Below are 8,763 nucleotides of genomic sequence, written 5' to 3' on the forward strand. Positions count from 1 at the left end.
AATGTCATTAGATTTTTATTTCAAATGCATTACTTTATTAAGAATCAATTTTAACCCTGCAAAGAAATCAAGTGTGGATCTTCATTTCAAATTCATAGGATAATCATGAATCAAAATATTACTGTAAGTATTTATTTCAAAGGCATCAGTCAATCATAAGTAAGATGAATGCTTTCAGGATATCAGCTGTAGTTTTTTTTATATATATATTGCATTCAGCCAATTAAGAAGAAATATAGGCCCTTCAATGACTACAAATGTGGATTTTTATTACGAAAACACCAGCCAATGAAAAAGCAAGATAGAAGCTGCACTGATATCTGGTTGGGATCTTTATTCCAATTACATTAGCCAATCAAAAAGAAAGCCAAATGGTTCATTAATATTAGCAATGGATTTTTATTCTAAATACACCAGCTAATTAAGTAGAAATTTAAAAGCATGGGTATATGAGCTGTGAATCTTTTTTATCAACAACACTAGCCAATCAAAAAATAAAGACAATAGCTTCAGAGATAACAGCAATTGTTCTTTTTTTCGTATGCCTCAGTCAATTGAAAAAGTAAGGTAGAAATATTGATCAACTTTGAATTTTTGTTTTGAATTCACTAGTCAATTCGAAATTAGAATATTTGATGTTATGAAATGAGTTTTTATATTTCAATGTTTCAGTCAGTTAAGGATGAATATGAAAAACTCAATGATATCAGATGTGGATACTTACGTCAAAGGTATTAGCCAATCCGGAAGCAGTATAGAATCTAGTGATATCAGCTGCGGATTTTTACAACTATTGCTTCATTGATATCAGATCTGGATATTTAATCATAATCTATCAGCCAATCAGTAAGAAAGATAGAAAGTTCATCGTCATCAGCTGGCTGAATTTATTTCAAAATGATCATATCATTGGAGGACATTATAACACTTCAGTGGTATAACATCTGTTGCTTATTGTATAAACATCATACACCAGTTGAAAAAGAATACAATCTTCGATTATATCACTTTTGAATCGGTATATAAAATGCTTTAGCAAGCGAAAAGGTAAGATAAAAGCTTCAGTGATATCAGTTGTTGATATTTACTTTACATGCACCAGCCAATCAAAAAAGAATATAGAAGCTTAAATGATATCAGTTATTGATATTTATTTCATATTCGATTTCCAATAAAAGAGAAAGGCTGAAGCTAGGTTATATCAGTTGTAGATTTTTTATTTTACCTGAAAATGAGAAGAAAAGACATCATATATGTGAAAAGTGAGTTAAGTAATCAAAGGATTCTGCGCAATCCCAAGAAACTCTTGTGAAAATCTTTTTTTTTCTGAGATGCATACTTAAAGACCTCTCATGGAATTCAGTGCCGGATAGAATAGGTAATAGGTTCACCAGGGCACCAGCCACCCATTGAGATACTACCACTAGAGAGTTATGAGGTCCTTTGACTGGCCAGATAGTACTACATTGCATCCCTCTCAATGGTCATGGCTTATTTTCCCTTTGCCTCTACATTCATCGAATAGTCCGGCCTATTCTTTACAGATTCTCCCCTGTCCTCATACAGCTGACAACACTGAGATTACCAAACAATTCGTCTTCGCTGAAGGTGTAAACTACTGCATTGTAATTGTTCAATGGGTACTTTCCTCTTGGTAAGGGTAGAGAAACTCTTTAGCTATGGTAAGCAGCTCTTCAAGGAAGACACTCTAAAATCAAACTATTGTTTTCTAGTCTGGGGTAGTGCCATAGCCTCTCTACCATGGTCTTCCACTGTTTCGGATTAGAGTTCTCTTGCTTGGGGGTACACTTGGGCACACCAGTCTATGTAATTTCTCTTCATCTTGTTTTGATAAAGTTTGTTTTAGTTTATATAAGAAATATCTATTTTAAAGTTGTTACTCTTCTTAAAATATTTTATTTATGGTTTTTTTTTTACCTCACTGGGCTATTTTCTCTGTTGGGGCCCCTGGGCTTATGGAATCCTGCTTTTCCAATTAGGGTTGTAGCTTAGCAAGTAATAATAATGATAATAATAAAGATATAATATAAAGATCTGAATGGTAAGAACTCTTCGGGAGAGATGGAATCAAACTGTTTAAGCGAAGATCTGGCAGCCATTTTAGTCTTCTGGAAGCATTTTATATGAAATATATGCTGTCTGAGCAAAAATCCGGCAGTAATTTTAGTCTTTTGGAAGCGTTTTAACATTAAAAATATTTTGAGCACAGATCCGGCAGTAATTTTAGTCTTTTGGAAGCGTTTTAACATTAAAGATATTTTGAGCTAAGATCTGGCAGTAATTTAAACTTCTGGAAGCCTTTTAAACGTTATAGATGCTGTCTGAGCAAACATCTCGTATAATTTTAGTCTACCGAAAGGCATTTTAAACTTCATTGATGCTTTCTGAGCGAAGATCTGGCAGGAATTCTAGCCATCTTGGGAGAGTTTTAAACATAATAGGTGCTGTCGTACAAAGATCCCGCAGTAATTTTAATCTTCTTGAAGTGTTTTAAACGTTATAGATGCTATCAGAGCAAAGATCTGGCAGTAATTTTCTCCTTCTATAAGTGTTTTAAATGTTATAAATGCAATGTGAGCCAAGATATGGCAGTAATCTTAGTGTTTTGTATTTATTTTAAACGTTATAGATACGGTGTATGCGAAAATCTGGCAGTAATTTTGGTCTTCTGGATGCGTTTCAAATATTTGAGATTCAGTCTGAGCAAACATCTGGGAGTAATCTTAGTTGTTAGGAAGCTTTATGGATGCTGTCTGTGCAAAGATATGGCAGTAATTCTGGCCTTCTGGAAGCGTTTTAAATTTATAGATTATGTCTGAACCAAGATTTGGCAGTAATCTCAATCTTCTGGAAGATTTTCAAGTGTTATAGATGGTCTCTGAGCAAAAATATGTCAGTAATTTCAGTCTTCTGTAATCATTTAAACGTTATAGATGCAGTCTGAGCAAAGATCTTGCTGTAACTTTAGTCTTCTGGAAGCGTTGTAAATGATACAGTCTATCTGAGCAGTAATTTTAGTGTTTTCAAAGAGTTTTAAATTTTATAGGTGCTTTCTGAGTAAAAATCTGGCTGTAATTTTAGTCATCTGGAAGTATTTTAAATGTTATATATGAAGTCTGAGAAAAGATCTGGCAGTAATTTTAGTCATCTGGGAGTGTTTCAAACATTATACCTACTGTTTGAGCGAAGATCTAGCACTAACTCTATTCTCTTGGAAGCATTCTAAACGATATATATGCTGTCTGAGCAAAGATCTGGTAGTAATTTTAGTCTTCTGGAAACTTTTAAAAAAGTTATAGATGCTGTGTGAACAAAAATATGGCAGTAATTTCAGTCTTCTGGAAACGTTTTAGACGGTATGTTTTCTGTCTGTGGAAGATCTGGAGGTAACTTTAAAGATTCTGTCTGAGCAAAGATCCGGAGGTAACTTTAAAGATTCTATCTGAGCAAAGACCTGGTAATAATTTTAGTCTAGTGGAAACGCTTTAAACGTCATAGAAGCTGTCTGAGAAGAGATCTGGCAGTGATTTTAGTCATCTGGAAACGTTTTAAACTTTAAAGATGCTTTCTGAGCAAAGCTCTTGCAGTAATTTTAGCCTTCTGTAAGTTTTTAAACGTTATAGATAAAGTGGGAACAAAAATCTAGTAGAATTCTGTATTTTTGAATCGTTTTAAACGTTATAAATGTTGACTATGCACTAATTTGGTAGTCATTTTAGTCTTCTGGAAGCGTTCTAAACCCTATAGATGCTGTGTGAGCAAAGATGTGGCATTAATTCTAGTCTTCTGGAAGCATACTAGATTTATAGATGCTATCTGGGCAAAGATCTGGTAGAAATTTTAATCTTTTGGAAGCGTTTTAAACGTTATAGATAGAGTGTGAGCAAAGATCTCGTAAAAATTTTAGCATTTCGGGTATCGTTCTTAACGTTATCGATGCGGTCCAAGCAAAGATGTGGTATTGATTTTAGTCTTCTGAAAGCATTTTCGATTTATAGATGCTATCTGAACAAAGATCTGGCAAAAATTTAAATCTTTTGGATGCGTTTTAAATGTTATAGAAGGTATCTGAGCAACGATCTGGCAGTAACCTTAGGTTTGTTGGAGCGTTTTAAACGTTATAGATGCTGTCTGAGCAAGGATCTGACAGTGATTTTTTCTTCTTGAAACGTTTTAACTTCATAGATGCTTTCTGAGCAAAGATCTAGTAGTAATTTTAGGTATTCGGAATCGTTTTAAACATTATAGAGGCTTTCTGAGCTATGATCTGGTAGTAATTCTAATTGTTTTGAAGCGTTTTAAATGTTATAGATGTTGTGTTAGCAAAGATCTGGCAGTAATTTTATTTTTCTTGAAACATTTTGAACTTTTTAGATGCTATCTAAGCAAAGCTCTGGCAGTGATTTTAGACTTCTGGAAGCGTTTTAAACATTATAGATACTCTCCGAGCAAAGATTTTGAAGTAATTTTATTATTCTAGAGAGCGTTTTAAACGTTATAGGTGCTGTCTGAGCAAAGATCTGGCAGTAATCTTAGTCCTCTAGAAGCGTTTTCAACGTTATAGATGAAGTCTGAGCAAAGATCTTGTAATGATTTTAGTTTTCTGGAAGTGATTTAAACGATATATATGATGTCTGAGCAAAGATCTGGTAGCAATTATAGTCTTTTGGAAGCTTTTTAAATGTTATAGATGCTCTCTGAGCAAAGATCTGGCAGTAATTTCAATCTTCCGGTAGCGTTTTAAACGTTATAGGTGCTGTCTTACCCAAAATCTGGCAGTAATTCTAGTTTTCTGGAAGTGTTTTAAACAGAATATATGTTGTCTGTGCAAAGATCAGGAGGTGATTTTAGTCTTCTGGATTCATTTAAACATTAAAAATCTTATCTGAGCAAAGATCTAACAGTAATTTTGGTCTAATGGAAACACTTTAAACGTCATAGATGTTGTCTATCCAAAGATTTGTTAGTAATTTTGGTTATCTGATAAGCGTTTTCAACTTTAAAGATGCTTTCTGAGGAAATATCTGGTAAAATTTTATACTTCTGGAAGTGTTCAAAACCTTATAGATGCTCTCTGAGAGAAGCCCTGGCAGTAATTTTAGTCTTCTGTAAGCGTATGAAACGCTATAAATAAAGTGTTCACAAAGATCTGCTAGGAATTACGGAATCATCTTAAACGTTGTAAATGCTGCCTGAGCAATAATTTGGCAGTAATTTTAGTCTTCTTGAAGCGTTTCAAACGTTATAGATTCCATTTGAGCAACCATCTAACAATAATTTTAGTCTTTCAGAAGCATTTTAAACGTTGTAGATGCTGTCCAAGCAAAGATGTGGCAGTAGTTTTAGTCTTCTGAATGGGTTTTCAATATATCGATGCTCTCTCAGCAAAGATCTGGCAGAAATTTTAATCTTTTGGAAGCGTTTTAAAAGTTATAGACGCTGTCTAAGTGTAGATCTGGCAGTAATTTTAGCCTTATTGAAACGTTTTAAATGTTATAGATGTTATTTGAGCAAAGATCTGGCAGTAATTTTTGGTTATTTGAAGCGTTTAAAACGTGTAGATGCTGTCTTAGCAATGATGTGGAATTAATTTTTTTCTTTTCAAAGCTTTTTAAATTTTATGGATGCTTTCTGAGCAAAGATCGGTCAGTAATTACAGTCATACGAAATCGTTTTAAACATTACATATGCTCTCTGAGCAAAGATCTGGCAGTAATTTTAGTCTTCTGGAAAAGTTTTAAATGTTATAGATACTCTCTGAGTAAAGACCGTGTAGTAATGTTAGTCTTCTTGAAGCGTTTTAAATGTTATAGATGCTGTCTGAGCTAATATCTGTCATTAATTTTAGTCGTCTGTTATAATTTAAACGTTATATATGCCGTTTGAGCTAAGACCTGGTCGTAATTAGTGTTTTGGGAGTGTTTAGAATTTTTTTTATGCTGTCTGAGCAAAGATCTGTATTAATTTTAGTCTTTAGGAAGCGTTTCAAACGTTATAAATGCTGTGTCAGGGAAGATCTGGTAGTAATTTTAGTCTTCTGGAAGAATTTTAAACAAAATATAGGCTGTCTGAGCAAAGATCTGGCAGTAATTTTAGTCTACATTAAGAATTTTATATGTTATGGATGCTGTCTGAGCAAACATCTGGTAGTAATTTCAGTCTTCGTTAAGAGTTTTATACATTATAGATGCTTTCTGAGCAAAGATCTGACAGCAATTTTACTATTCTGGAGGCGTTTCAAACGGTATAGATGTAGTTTGAGCATAATCTATCAATAATTTTAGTCTTCTTGAAGCATTTTTCATGTTATAGATGCAGTCTGAGCAAAGATCAGTCAATAATTTTAGTCTTCTATAATCATTTAAATGTTATGTATGCAGTGATTATAGTTCTGAGACAGTTTTAAACGTTTTAGTCGATGTCTGAGGTAAGATCCGTATTAATTCTAGTCTTTAGGAAGCATTTTAAACATTATAAATGCTGTGTGTGCAAAGATCTGGTACTAATTCTAGTTTTTTGGAAGATTCTTAAATGGTACAGATGCTGTTTGAGCAAAGATCTGACAGTAATTTTACTATTTTCAAAGTGTTTTAAATGTTATAGATGGTGTCTGAGCGAAGATCTGGTGGTAATTTAATCTTATTGAAACGTTTTAAATGTTATAATTGCCATCAGAGTAATGATCTGACAATAATTTTAGTCTTCTGCAACTGTTTTAATTGTTATAGATGCGGTGTAAGCAAAGATCTGGCAGTAATTTAAGTTTATTGAAATAGTTTCAAATGTTATAAATGCTGTCGGAGCAAAAATCTGGTAGTAATTTTGGTATACTGGATGGGTTTTAAACATTTCAGATTCAGTCTCAGCCAAGATCTAGTAGTAATTCTAGTGTTAAGGAAGCATTCTAAACTTTAAGGTTGCTGCCTATGCAAAGATCTATCAGTAATGTTAGTCTTTTGTAAGTGTTATAAATGTTATGGATGCTCAGTAACGATATGGCAGTAATTTTAGTTTTCTTGAAGCATTTTAAACATATAGATGCTGTCTGAGCTAAGATCTTTCAGTAATTTTAGTCTTCTGTAAGCATTTTAAACGTTATAGATGCTGTCTGAGCAAAGCTATGTTATTTGTTTTAACCTTTGGAAGTATTTTAAACTTCGTAGATGCTTTCTGAGCAAAGATCTAGCAGTAACACCATTCATCCGGAATCGTTTTAAACATTATAGGTGCTTTCCGAGCAAGATTGTGCAGTATATGTAGACATCTGGAAGAGTTTCTAACATTATAGATGCTGTCTGAGCTAATATCGTGCAGTAATGTTAGTGTTTTGGAAGCGTTTTAAAAGTTAAAGATGCTGTGTGAGCAAAGATCTGGCAGTAATTTCAATATGCTGGGAGAGTTTTAAACGTTAGAGATCCTGTTGGAGCTAAGATGTGGCAGTAATTTCAGTCTTCTGGAAGTGTTTTAAGCCTTATAGATACTGTCTGAGCGAAGATCTGGCAGTAATTTTAATCTTCTGGAAGCATTTTGTATGAAATATATGCTGTCTGAGCAAATAACTGGCAGTAATTTAATGTTTTTGAAGCGTTTTGAACATTATAAATATGGTCTGAGCAAAGATCTGGTATCAAATCTAATTCTCCTCGAAGCGTTTTAGATGTTGTAGATGCTGTGTGAGCAAAGATCTAGTGGTAATTTTAGTCCTCTTGAATCGTTTTTAAAGTTATATTTGCTATTGGAGCAAAGCTCTGGCAGTAATTTTATCCTTCTGGAAGCCTTTTAAACGTTGTAGATGTATTCTGAGCAAAGATCTGTCAGTAATTTTAGTCTTATGGTATCTTTTTAAATGTTATATATGCTGTTTGAGCTAAGATCTGTCAGTAACCTAAATCTTCTATTTATGATACAGCATTAATTTCAGTCTTTTTGGAAGCATTTTGAATGTTATAGGTGCTGACTGACCAAAAATCCGGCAGTAATTTAGTCTTCTGAAAGCGTTTTAAACTGTATGGATGCGCTCTGTGTAAAGATCTGGAGGTGATTTAGTCTTTTGAAAGATTTTGCATATTAAATATTTTGTCTGAGCAAAGATCTGGCAGTAATTTTATTCTAGTTGAAACGCTTTAAACGTCATAGATGCTGTATGCGTTATGATCCGGCAGTAATTTTCGTCATATGGAAGCATTTTAAACTTTGAAGACGCTTTTCGACCCAAGATTTCGTAGTAATTTTAATGTTCTATAATTGTTTTAAACCTTATAGATACTGTCTGAGTAAAGATGGGGCAGTAATTTTAGTCTCAACTGAAAAAGAGGACTACCCTAGCCTCCGTAAGGCTCGTTTTATATTAAACTCTCAACAAAAAGGGAGGATCCTGCTTGTCTCCCCAAATGCAGGTGTCGTTTTTAGAATCAAAGTACTTTTTATGATCAGCTCTCAGAGAAAGGGGGGCTAAGCGAACATACAGGGGATATAAAACCTTATCTTTATTCTTTCATTTAACGAATTTATAAAAAAAATTCATTGAGTAATGTAGTTTGAAACAGCGATTAAACTATTTATTATCATTCTCTTTCACTTAAAGAATTAGTACATATTTTCCTTTCTAGAACAAACAGTTGACGAGAAGCCCCAAGCCTACATGCGTGTCTAAGCGAAAATACAGAGACAGGGAACATTATTTTTCTTTTTTCATTTATCGAATTCACAACATATATTCTCGAGCAACGCAGTTCACAACGG

The 8,763-nt window shown here is 33.5% G+C and overlaps 1 pseudogene; it reads left to right on the plus strand.

Moving 5' to 3' along the window:
* LOC137619453 (organic cation transporter protein-like) overlaps positions 1-738 on the plus strand; it is a 19,462-nt pseudogene extending 18,724 nt beyond the window's left edge.
* The last annotated feature ends 8,025 nt before the right edge of the window (positions 739-8,763 follow it).

This window comes from Palaemon carinicauda, chromosome 26 (assembly GCF_036898095.1).
Source record: "Palaemon carinicauda isolate YSFRI2023 chromosome 26, ASM3689809v2, whole genome shotgun sequence".
Taxonomy (NCBI): domain Eukaryota; kingdom Metazoa; phylum Arthropoda; class Malacostraca; order Decapoda; family Palaemonidae; genus Palaemon; species Palaemon carinicauda.